Source organism: Cryptomeria japonica, chromosome 5 (assembly GCF_030272615.1).
Source record: "Cryptomeria japonica chromosome 5, Sugi_1.0, whole genome shotgun sequence".
Classification (NCBI taxonomy): domain Eukaryota; kingdom Viridiplantae; phylum Streptophyta; class Pinopsida; order Cupressales; family Cupressaceae; genus Cryptomeria; species Cryptomeria japonica.
In genome coordinates, this window is record NC_081409.1 from 107448404 (window position 1) to 107462737 (window position 14334).

Consider the following 14334-nt stretch of genomic DNA (forward strand, 5'->3'; position numbering starts at 1 on the left):
GGAGGTCATGTACACCATTGGGCATATACTAGTTGTAGTGGCAGGAGGGGTTATCAGTGGATTCCTATGTCCGGATAGGGTGATTCACAGATTGGCTACAAGATGGGGGAGAGCACTGGAGATGCTCCTGACTTAGATGACTGGGTTCACATGGAGGCCAGGTGTACTAGCACACTTATATCATGAGTTGCATCAATTTATGTACCTTGGTGGTTGTGGGATTGGTTGTGGGGTGACTCTTTAATAGGTTTGAGCTTATGAGCATATAGATGTGACTAGGCAAGTGCACTTTCGATTCAGAGCTCACAGTCAGTCTTATGTGCATATATATGGTATCATCACTTTTCAGTCACGGCTAGGGAGGTTGGAGTATTGATGTAGGGTTATTGATGACATTGGCATTGTGATATGGTGACCATACTTGGAGTTGGACTGTGAGGTGTGGTTCAAGGATGACACTGAGTTACCATTTTTCTTTCGTACTAGATATCTAATTAGATAGACATTATACATTTTGGATAGATAACTTTTGGACAGGGTGTCTCAATGGTTTGGTAGGATACAATAGATGCAATAGGGATTTGGAGAGTTTGCTCGAACATTTCAAGACCAGGTACATTGGGGCCTGATTTTATCACATGATACTGCAGTGGCCAAGTTTCATGCACTTATACCTATGCCATGGGATCTCATGAGAGGTGTGGTGGATGTGGGTGTGACACCTGAGTATGATACTTATTTAAGAGCACATCCATTTCCATGACTTACAACACTAGGGGACCTAGTACCAAGGATTGATGAGGAAAAGGATGAGGGAGATGATGTTGAGGATGGTGGAGGTAGATGGAGGAGGTAGAGGAGAGGAGGAGCTTAGAGGATAGTATGAGGGAGAGGGAGAGGAAAAGATGATGGAATCTGAGGAGGAGATGGAGGTCGAGGAGGGAATGGAGGCCAAGGAGTGGGTCAACAAGTCAGGGCAAGTAGACCACCAAGGCCACTGAGGGGTAGATGAGGATAGCTAATACATTTTATCGCACAAGGATAGATATCGGATGCCCCAAGACAAGCTAGGAGGGATGAGGAGATGGTAGAGGGTGAAGTTGGAGGAGATGAGGAGGAGGATGAGCTGCTAACCCTTAAGGAGTTCACACAGGGTAAAGTTGATGAGATTGAGGACCTAACGAGAGAGGTATCTAGGTTATAGAGGCATCTACAAGAGATTAGGGATGAGAGGGATATATCCATTGAGTGGTATACAGCTACCGAGGAGACTATCTGGGTGGCTAGAGATACACAACAAGGTGATTCTGGATTTAGGTACACTTACTATATCAAATTTGGGGAGGATATTAGATATTGGAGGAGCTTATATGAGGTGGTAGTTCCACCTCACCTAAGGACAGGGAGCTACAAATAGGCATCTCAGCCTACTACCACAGGGAGGGAGAGACAAGGGACTTCTAGCGGTGGAGTAATGGGGCCACCACCACCAATAGGATCAATAGGAGGAGGGTGTAGACAAAATCCAAGGGCTAGGCCTTTGAGAGATCAGATTTTATCAAGGCCTATCGACTCTGAGGGAGGGAGTTCATCATAGATTTCTCTGGTCTATTTTGTATCAGTTTTGTATGATGATGCAGCCATCTTCGAGTGATTTTGTAGTCATATGATTTTTGGACATTATTTTATCATGACATACTAATTTTTGATATATATGCACAAGATGATCTATTGTGGTGACTATATGAATGTGTTTTTATGTGATGCATTTATGACATATGATTCTATATGCTTATGATGTCTATTATGATGATGCATTTTATTCTATATGATCTATGTTGAAAATATGATGTATGCCTATGATGTGATGTAATGCTTATGAGATGCATATATTTTTTTTATTTTTTATATGTTTATGTCATGCATGATGGTGATGTAATGTTCCTATTTATGATAATGCAAATGTTATACACTATGATGATATATGATGGATGCAATATGATAATGATGTTTATATGATGTACTAACAAGTGGTATGTGCAGGATGTGATCTTATGATATGATTATATGCAAACTAATGTATGGATGCAAATATGATTTCCATGTATATGATATTTATGGTGCATACTAACATGTGATGATGTAGAATACATGAAATGCAAATGTTTTTGGTGTCATTATACTCAATCGTGTGATTCCAAACTACATGGGAAAGGGGAAGGACAATGGAGGACAAAGCGGAAAAGATGATGAAGGTAGAAGATATGGAGGTGAATGAGCTTCTTGTGTTATTATCATCATTGAGCTTTATTATGGTAAATGTATTGTGACCATCTAGATATAGGTTTGACCTAGATCATCATCATATCATTTGCATGGAGATCAGACAGTCGCAAACAAGGCATGCCCCAGTTCACACTAGACCCAGAATGTCCTCATATCCTTAGATGAGGCATAGTAATACTAAGAGATAATTTATATACAACAAATAGGTGAACATATCCCATCCTCTCCTTTCTAGTCAAAGAAATACTGGAGATAAAATCTCTAGTCAACAAAATCCTAGAAAAGCTAAAAGACATGTCACCACAAAAGATAAAATCAAAAGAAAATCAAATACTTGACCCCAACATACAATGAAATCTTCAAGTTATAAGTGTATCTTGCCACATATGTTAACATGTTTGATCTGGTCACAATGTTGTCATCCTAATAAAGGAAAAATAGTGCTAATAAATTTTGCTTTAGTCAAAGTCTGTCAAAAGATTGATTTGTTGAAAGCTCGTTGCTACTTGTGTCTCATCTAAAACTAACTTACTCCATGAAACCAATACTTTATTTTGGAAAAGAGTGGAAACTTTATTGCAAATCAACAATGCAAGTGCTCGTTTATTATGGATTGTGCGTGAAAAGAAGGAAAGAAAGATAATGCTTCTCAAAACATGTGATGCTAAGGTTCCACTTCCATCACTAGGTTTAGGATCTGCCCCCAGTTACAGATGAAGGAAAGGAATGGAAAGGGTTTATTATGGATGGCAAACCAATCTTAGGCAGATCAATAACAAGCCATGATGGGAATGTGAAATTTTATTAAGGAATGATAGGTTGTGAGTGTGTGCAAAAGTGAATAGGGTAAAAATGAATCCTAAAGGAGGGAGGAGCAAATTCTCTAGACATTGCGTCGGTAACCCAGTTTTCACCATGGTACTTCCCCAGGGTGCCACCTTAGTGGTTTTCACTATCAGACGAATTTATTTCTCTTTACTTTTTTTATTTTTTCAATTTTTTTTGGGTCACAAGGTGCTTGTTTGCCAAGTTTTCACTAAATTGACGATTTTTGATTTTTGATTTTTGATTTTTGATTTTTTTTTGTATTTTGTATTTTTTTTGTATTTTTTTATTTTTTGTATTTTTGCTTAAGATAATATGAAAAGCTATGTGTAAAACTTGCGAAGGTGCATGTTGTTGATAGGATCATCTAATGGTTCTCCTTCTGGCGTTGATAATTGATAAGCACCTTATCCATAGACTATTGTGATGACATATGGCCCAAGCCAATTTGGTTCAAACTTGCCCCTTTTCTCTATCTTGCTATTTTTTTAGGGTTTTCTCTTAGGACCAAGTCACCCACCTCAAATATGAAAGGTTTCACTCTATGATTGTATCTGTGACTCATACATTATTGATATGCTTTGAGATGATTGAATGTAGTTTGTTGACGCTCATCTAACAACTCCAAATCTTGCAAGTGGGAGACCTTGTAGTCTTCATCAATGATAAGATCACACAAACAAACTTGTTCCTTGATATAATGATGTGTAGCTCCATTGATTGTATTATTTGATGAAGGAACTAAGGTAGAATTACTAATGTGTGAACTATGTTGGCCCATATGCGTGTCACCTAAAGAAGCTTGGGCATCCCTGATAACAAAGCCCCTCAAGGAAGTTCCTTTAAAGGTCCATTGATGTGATATACCACCAAGGGAGATGGATGTATAAAATAAATTCTTGTGAGGTGAAGGATTATAAGTGTGGGAAGAAGCGAAATTAGGATGACTTTATGGAGACTTAGGATCAACAAGTATGCCTTTTGACTTATAACTTTTGAAATTTATGCCCCCAATTAATTTGGTATTCGGGGAGATCAACTCTTGTTCTTTTTTATTCATAGGATTTTATGCTCAACTTTGATTTTTGTAGAGTCCAATAGCTTTTGATTTGGATTTGGATTGGAGGACTTCTCTTTATTTTTTACTATTAGATTTTTCTTTTCAAAGCTTGTGTGTTCCATATTGAAATTACGTTCTGAACATTCCAAATCCATATTCTATGCATGAAATTGAATAAATTAAAGCATGAAATGCAATTTATCAATATAAATAAATATCATTTTCAAAAATAAAAAATAAAAAAATTGAGACATTATTTAGTATTAATACATATTACGGAATTCCATTATTTTCTAACTATGTTACCAAAAAAACTTAAAGGTTTTGATTTTTTATCATTTTTATTTTGTCATTATCAGAGAGTGTGAAAGATTGAATTATACATATTATATTGTAATATTATGTTATAAAAAAATTTAGTGTATAAGTAAAATTTTAAAAATTTATCAATTGTAACTTGTTACTAATTTATACTATAACCTATTTTTATATGTGTTATATAGTTATTGTTATAATGTCAAATATATTTAACAAATGCAAACTTATTGTTAGGTGGTTAGAGTTAGTGTTTATTTTACATTGAGAATTAGGCTAAAGGTTTGATTTATAGTTCAATTATGGTTAGGGTTTGCTAATAATATTTATGATAGGATATGAGTTATATTCTATTCTATTCAATATATCAAATATATAATAATTGCAAAGGTAGTTTATGTTAATTATTTCTATTGAATAAATGATAATTAAATTATTTTATATTTTAATTATGAAGAATGCAACAATTTTTGTGTTGTGAATGAGTTGTTTAATTGGTAAAAATGTATCAATGACTATTTTTCAATACATTGTTCTAGCAAATTCACATAGGACAGCGAAATGAACTTGTTCTTTTTGGAGCATTGAAGTGATAAGAGAATTAATGCATTGTTTATTATTACTATAAACTGCATGAGTATATTAACAAATTTGTTATATCAAATCATTTCTAAGGCTTTTAGCTTGTTCTCTTCAACCTTTCTTTTGGCAACTTGTTTTCCCTTCTTCATTTTTTCATATTTGTCATATGTGAAGGGTATCATAATTCTTAGTCCTTGCAAATATTTGATGTGTGATATTACCACAAATGTGAGATCCCTTCTTTCAGTGGGCCCAATATCAATTGTATCATTTTCAAGTGTGAGGGCTTGTGATTTGTGTATCGTTAAAGCCCAAGTCAATCTTAAAGGTATTTGTTTTGTGATAACTCTATCAATTGGTGAAATAAAAAAAATTTGGGGGTTGTGATTGTCAATGGAATTTCAAAGTAACTATCAAAATATACAAGTACATATATGGTAGTTGAGGTGGTATAGTTTCTAGATGTATATATAATATTTGAATATATCCTAGTGCTCCATTGACAAGACTTGCTTTTTTCCATAAATTTAAAGTCTTGTATCACCCTTGCATTGTTGTTGAGTAATAGAATTCCATGTCGAACTCATCATTTCCATCTCTTTCCATGAAACTAAGTGAAGTTATTTTTACAATAGTGCTTTATGTAACATGTTTCGATAATGAATATAGTTTCTCCTGTTATGGTTATGCACATTATCATTTGTTGATAATAAATGAAACTATTTTCAAACTCCTCATATTTTTATGAATATTTTTAGTCCTCATATTGGTAAAAGATCTTGAGATAAGTAGCATCCAATCATCTATTGTAGGGTTTGCATTCTTTATGTTTGATAGAAGAAGACAAAACCTCTCTTGCTCAATGCTTTGTCTATCCTATCTAAAAATATGATCAAGAGTAACTATTGTTTGGAATTCTTCCCAAAGCAACTTTGCATGTCTTCTACTTTCGTATAGTGGTTTGTCATTTACCAAAATTGTGCTAAATCTCCAAACAATATCATAGATATGCCAAAATAAGATTTACGTATTCTAAATTTAGTATTGTAATCATGATGAAGAAGTTGTGTTGGGTTGTAGATTTCTCATTTTAAGGAATTAACATAGTAAATGTAGCGTCCTAAAATTGCGACACTTGCAATTTCGACTGCATTTGGGTCTTCACGATGGCGGTGCAATGTTGAACCTGAATGGAGACCCCGAAACCTGTTTACGACACCAAAAACTGCATATTTCTGCACCTTGGCCTGATCCTTCCTTGCACCCTGCTGTCCCGGGAGGTGGGACCCTGGCGCCCAGCGCCCTGGTCCCTGGCCCTATTTTGGGCCCGGTCTCTTGTTGGGCATCGGGTCTTTAAGTTTGCAATGCAGAAAATAATGCTTCTAGGTCGGCCTAAGGTCGGAAAAATCAATCTCCTAACCCTAATGGACAAGTATATCAACTACATTCCCTCTCCCAAAAGAGGAGAAAAAAAACATATGCGAGCAAGAGGCGAAAGCGATATTAAAACATTCAAACATTCAAGCATTCAAGCATTCCTTCAAGCAATTGAGCATTCTAAGTCTCCATTCAAGGCTAAGTGTTGCATTCAAGACAAGGATTCAACCATTGAAGAGGAGATCACTTACAACATACAAAATACAACATTCATTACACCTTCGCATGTAAGAATACAAACATTCTTACAAAAAGGTATCAGTACTTGTTTACATTACAAACATTTACATTTACAGCATTCTCATTTCTTGGTTAATTCCAAAACCGGGGTTTGACCTAAAGCAAACCCCTAATCCCTAACCCCCCAATCGTCCTCTCTTTTCTATGTGTAGGTTGCAGGTACGCGGCTGTAATTGAAGATCTGGAATCCTTGTGCAAAGACGAAGAGATCCCCCTTCATTTCGCGGATTTTTTGGAGGACCGTGTGCACTCCGGGCGCCATCGTCCCATCAACTTTCACTCAAATTTGTAGGACAGCGTCATCTCGACATTTTACTGCTAATTTCAGGTCCGCAGCTTCATCCCGTATCCCTATCTCCCTTTATAAGTGAATCTTTCTTACTTTACATGTACTCCTAGTTCAATCTTTCTATCTACATTCTTTACAAAAGAGGGTATCCTTGATGTCTCAACCCTTGAAACTCATTTAGAATTCAATCATGCATTGTGTGGGATTGTATCTTGTGGGTTTCAACCCCTCTTTTGAATGTAAAGTCCCTCCTAAGTGAAAACCGACAACCCTAGTGACCTCCTTTCTCTCTCCTTAGAGTGGGGGAACACCTGGGGTTCGATTTTCCGCTTTACAGTAAACATACCTCCAAAAAATTTATGACTATTTTCAGAAAATTCTTTTTGAAAGATGAGAGTCTATGTTTTCAAGTAACCTCACTACTAGGAATCTCATTTCATCTAACAATATATATTTCATGTGAGAAATAATCTCTTGAAAACTTGTAATTATTGTCCCTTGTAGCTCTGTGAAATCTTTTATTGGCATTCTCAGCTTCAAATGAATTGTCAAAGCTCCAATTTTGGATGTTGTAACTCTGATCAGTGCAAGTAGAAGTAAAGGAGAGCATTATGAAGAGGCGACATTTTCCAATGCTTGAGTGATGACACCAATTAAACATGACTTACCTATTGTTATTGTACTTTGGATTATCATATACAAGGGGGATGTAGTTACATATGTATGATAGTGGGACATTATAATGTTAATTGCTCTAAAAGTTGCATAATTTGTCGATGATGAAGCCTAGATAGAATATCCTATTCATTCTTTATAGTAAAGTAGCTTGAGAATTGTTGTTGTCTTTAGATTCAAAATTGGTATCATTTTCAACATCCTATCTTCTTTGTACATCCCATTGATTGTATTTGAAGCTATCCCATCTTACAACTATTGATTCTTCATTATAACCAATATTCGCTTGAACTTCGCAGAAATATTCATAAAGCAATATTTTTGAAGGGTGAAAATTAATCCCCATCATGTGGTGGAATTATTTAAAATCTAGGAAATACTCTTACAATAGCTAAGAATATTTTTCTTTGATTTCATATGTTTTGATCTTTCCTTTTTGTAGTTATATATCCATGATTTTGCATCATCAATAAGGCAGATAATCTCCACAAATTTGGGCATGTTCTAGTATGCATCAATGAAAGATATGGTTTGTTGCTCATTTTGATCATTAGTATTTAGTCTCATTTGAGTCCTTCCTTCGAAACATTTGAGTTGACAAACCTTCTACTTTTCTCTACCAATGGAAGTTCCCATAGCATGTGGCTTGTTTCTTGGGCTCTAATAGCCCTTTCTATTAGTGTTTTAGTAAGAATACTTTTATAAGACTTTGCTACTAAATCATCTGGATTTTGAATATTTGCAAGTTGCAACAACATTTGATGGTACATTTTTTATGTGTACTTTGCAATATATTTAATTAGAGCATGTTTTGACATAACAGTTTGTGTTAGGCCTCGCTTATAAGCGAACATAGACACTTCATGTTTTAATGTTGCTTTTAGATATTTTAAGTTTGATTTGAAGGATATGGGCATCTAGTTTATGATTGGAACTTCAATAAGGTTACATTGCATGCTTATAGTAGTTTAATTATGTTTCAAGAGTCTTATACACTTAAAGTAGGATTGGAATCACACTTTATCTTTAAAGATATAAGGTAATAACTTAGAGAGGAAAAATGTCGTAAATGAATGAAGCATAGTGATTTTTTACTTGCATGAGAATAAAAGATCTTGTAAGCATAGATTTATCATTTCATGATATGGATGGGCATAGGTAAAGAGCTTCTTAGTAGTGACAAAGCAATGTGGTAAAGATCATCAAGCTGTAATTAAGCCTAATTGTACCTTTATTTATTTGACATTATACTGAATGTGAAGATAATAATTTAGAATCATTTGATATTTCTTATAAAGTGATTTATTTTGGACGTCATTATTTAGTCAAAGGAAGGATCAAATTTATACTAGATTTACTATCCACTTATCTAAGTAAAATGAACTTCTTGGAGTTTCTTCATAGTGAATTGATGTATATCTGAATAGTAAATCTTTAATAGAAGTAAAATAAATTTTATGATGTGAAAATTTGATCCGACCATTTTATAATATGTTGAGTATGAGTGAGTTTATGTTGCTTTGACTATTTTTATGATATATTACTAATTAATGTGAGTGAGTGTGGTTTGAGCAAGAATTGAAGGAGTCGAGAGGGAGGAAAGAATCTTCATAAAAAAGGTGATATATAAGATTTTACCAATGGATGGAGGCGATAAGCTAAGGGTTCACTTAACTACTTCACCTTATTTGATTTGTATGACATGTATGGGGGTTGATTCATATGGAATTATAATACAAGATTTTAAAAGATAGAGGCTAAAAAGTATGTAAAGGGAAGTACATGAGGAAGAATGTAAAATGTATAGTTAAATATAAGAATTTTGAATGGTATAATTATTAAAACTTTTGATGGACATATTTTAGTTAAATAACTTTAATTAACTTTTACGCTACCTCTTTATTGAACATCATGATTGGTAAGAAAAAATTGTGCGTAATTCTTCTATATAATTGTAAAGATAAAGAAAACTAGAGTGATATTATTGTCACATGTAAGTATTTTCAAATACTATGTATTAAAAAAAGTGCTACCAATAATTACGTTTTCAGCGTTCTAGATTTATTTCTATTACAAGCAATTAGCATAATTGTATGAATTAAGATAAAGTTAATATTATTTCTCGACATGTTTATAATTTAATTTATATTTCAAAAATAGATAAACAAGAGTTGCAAGTAGTGAAGTTCCTGCCGGGAGTCTTTGCTTGGGTTTGGGCATTTAGTCTTGTGTTGTTGCTTGCAGCAGGGGCAGTGCTTTCATGCAAAAACTTGTGAGTTCGAACTGCAAGTGCTAGAGCCATGATTCAAAATAACCTTTTGAAGAAAATCTTTTAAGGGAATTGATTTTGAGAACCTTGGCAATCAAGGCAAGTAGGTAGATACCCTTAAATAACATCAATTTTGTTATCTAAATAGAAAGACACACCAAAAATAATATTAAGTTATTGTGTGATAACTAAACAAAAAGTCACATCTGAAAGCCTGTTGAGCTAGACCTGAACAAGTCACTTGTCTCTATGTGATAGATCAAAATTCTAAACGTCATTAAATATAAGAAACAAATGCTATTTATGTGTTTTGGCCTTTCCAAAAGATGTCCAAAATATTAGAAGAATAAGGTTCCACAAATGCTTTGAAGCCATAAATCATGGTGGGTTGTATATGTCAAAGGAACAAATCATAAAACAACTTCTGGTAGCTTTGATTTCACAACAAAATAAAGTGACAGAGTCAATTAACTGTGTATAGAACTAGTACAGTGGTAATGAATTGTTTAATTTCATTTGCCTTTTCTCATTCAATTTCTTTGTAGACTTTTCTGGCTGCTTTGAGCTTCTCTGTAGGCTTTCTGATTGTGTTTTTGTGACTGTTTTGAGCTTCTGCATTCAAAGATTTGCAAAATGTAACCGCACATGTATCATATTATGTACAAAACCATTTATGCAAAATGTGGGAGCACAGACAATAACCAGAAAGTAATACTCACATTATATGCCGAAAGAACATGAGACCATTATAACCCAAATGGACTACTACGGATCACTATTACAAAGCGAAGCAAAATAGAAGGGGTCACCATTCAAGGCCAAGAATGAAATTAGCAATATTCTTCATCAATTTGGTTGAAAAAAACTTGTACACCACAAAATCACAATACATGGCATGAAAGATCAAGTTTGAAAGATAGACAACACTTATTCATTTCTCAAATCTAACCTACAAGAGGGGTAATGTCCAATGACCCATTTTTATTTTTCAAACTGGCAAGTCAGGAATCTGCATCTCAAATTTTCCACGTGATACATTTATGAATCTATTTTGACTAGTTGAGGATGAGTTGGATGCTTTAGGTAATAATCTAGGGTGTAGAATATTAGAAGGAAACTGGATCAAAGAGAGAACACTGCAGTGGTAAGATGGGTATACTAATGATCTAGATTTAAGTTTAAATGTGATAGGGAAATTGGGTTTCAACAAATAGTTGATGTGAGGGCCCTATAACAAGATAACATAATACAATGAAACAAATCGTAACAAGAGTACAAAATTAAGCAAACTTGCATTTTCGCAAGAAGAAATTAAAACACCACAACATAGACATAGCATTAACTTGATGCAAGTATTTTACAGTAATTTGACAAATAATATCCTTTATGGACTTCTCTCACCAAGGATCGGTGTTCTTCCCAACTTATAATATCTATAAGTGAACATTGTCATGCACATTTAGATATGACTATGTTTTAGTTTAGGGAAAACTATTTTTAAAACTTGTTTGTGTTATTATTTTAAGCATTTATTCTGAATTTGTTTAGGACAAGAACAGGCACCACATGTTTCACTTCAAAGCAACTATTTGGTTCGGAGGACAAAACATTGTGATTCAACAATGATAATGCAGTCATTTTGTTCTGCGAGTTGTAGCAATGAATATTTGAAAACTAGAAAATAGCAACTAACAAGTGAAATATGGGCACCTATTCGTGTCTTTGTTACAGTTCTTAACATGACAAGATAATTTGGCAACAAGATCGGATTAAAGGGAGCACAATGGACTAATAAGATGGGTATAGTAATGATCTATACTTATGAATGACAGATTGCAAGCACTCAAATACCAAGTGCAATTGTGCAAAATCAAACCTCTCTCCCCTTTAATAGAGAATGTTGCAATGGAGAAAATGTGTTAGCCAAAGCTAAAAAATATTATTTAAAATCTCCTCCCCTCACTAATAATATTTGAAGTAAATTGGAGTAGTCCTTGACGCTCTTTTTAAAAGAGTGTTGTTTCATTAATCATTCTAAAGTGGAAATATCTAGATCATGTAAAGTGAAATTCATGTGTAGTACAAGAGGAAACACACAAAACTCCAACTAACTAGTACCCTATTACAGTTGAATATAAGATGGTATTATAGAGAAATGGTGAAAGAGGTAAATAAACTAAAATCTATCTAAGATCTCAAACTACACTGATGTTAAAGGCAGTGAAATCCATATCCTTACCGTTTAATGCTCTCAAATTCTTATTGTTGTTAACTATGGGAATTCTACTAGATTAAAATATCCAGAAATCATTACGAATTGGACACTTATTGTTCATGTGAAATACTTGATACAAATGCCAATATCACTATAAAATATGTTTTGTAATCATAAAGGCATCTGATAGACTTCGTCAATAGGCAATACATTATCCAATCATTATAGGCCAACAAGCAACATTGCGTGTAAAATAAAAATTAGTGTGCACTCAAACAAAGAAAAGTGATACAAACATGAGGTAATAAATCCACTGAGAGATTCAACATCAAGTACCTAAGCCTGTCTCACCAGTCTATGCATTCTTGCATGTGGAATTGGTACGAATCTACATTTTACGCAAAAACTGTGTTTAGATTTTGAAGTAGAAGTCGAAACTTTCTTCACTTTACCCTTATACTATGTTGAAGTGCACTTTCAAACAAATGCAGAGACCACATGAATTTTCCAAATAATGGTGGCAAAGTACTGATTATCGGAATGACCATATCTTCTTTGATTATTGCATGTAATACTAACATGATCTTAAAATGCAATAAACTAAATGATAAGATGACAAGATTAGTATAAATACTATCCTAACATGATATATATTAGTCTATGATTGAGCTAAATGATAAAGAAAGTATTCTAAACATGCATATTTAGACTAATTCCTGATTTCAAAGAGGCTAAAATGATGAGCATAAAAATGATATGAAAGCTTGAATGTATTTGAGCATAAGTGTGATACTACAAATTTGAAGGATGATTTAAAATGGAGGAATGAGAGCTCTATTTATAGCAAAAACAGGGCAATGGATGGTCAGGATTGAAAGATTCAATCAAGGGTTGAGTTTGAAAGTTGGGGATCCATGTTTGCAATTTGCACCAATGAAATGGTGACAAGTGTCAACATAGGGCTGGGTTGAGAGAAGGGGTTGGAGGCATTAAATGCCTGAGAAGACCTTATGGTTATCTAGAGGGTAAGGGTCAAGCTTAAGTTAGGTTTACCCAATGGATTAAGATTTAATCCAAGGATAAACCTTTGTGCAAATGATTAAGAGATAATCATGGTCAAAGCATTAAAGGTCTGATGAGACCCTTGGGTTGGGTGAAGGTTGAGTTAAAACAAATTCTTTAACCATGTAAGAGGGTTTGAGTTAACCATTAATGGTTATTGAAGACTTTGGGGGATTAAGTGGTTGAAGGTTGGAAGCCTTTAATGGCTATCAAAGACTTTGAGGAATTAAGTGGTTGAAGGTTGGAAGCCTTTAATGGTTATCAAAGACTTTGAGGTTTGAGAAGTGACTTCCCTTTGCTTAGGGATGTGACAAAGTTTAGAATGATGGGTTAGGCTAATTAGAAGCGATTAGAAGATTCTAGAAGGGATTAGAAAGGGGTTTAGGATTTTGCAAGTGGATGGAGGGATAATAGGATTTAATTGAAATAAAGTAATTTAATTCAATTGAGTTGCAATTTGAGGAAATTAAATAAATTAGATTTATTCAATTTTAGGATAACTATTTAATTAAATTTGAATTTAATTAAAAGTGGATAGGGGGGATTTAATTGAATAAAATGATTTATTCATTAAATGGGTATAGTGAATTTTATTTAAATAAATTGAGTAATTTACTTAATAAAATAGAAGAATGTGGATAATTTAATTAAATTGGATTTAATCAAATAGAGAAATGAACATAAAATATTCATTTAGGAATATGGTCATTTTTATACGTCTACACACATAAGCATTATTTTTTAAATTTGTATGTAAATGATCACTGCTTCATGAAAACAAATGTCCTTTTTCACTTTCACATTTATATGGCCATCACTTTGTTTACCATAATATATTTTCATAATATTTGCTGGAGGTCTGTTCATTATTAAGAGAATGCCTTGTTTAGGGAAGTGCCATTTTTCTAACTTAGAGCTTCATGTTTGTTAATATAAAGCCATATGTATCAGATTTTATAATTAATTAATCAATCAATTGCTGCAGCAATTTATTGATGTCTTCTATTTTGCTCTATTTATCAATCAAGTTTTGAGCTGCTCTGCTATGCCCTTTTTGTATACTAAAAAAACCAACATTC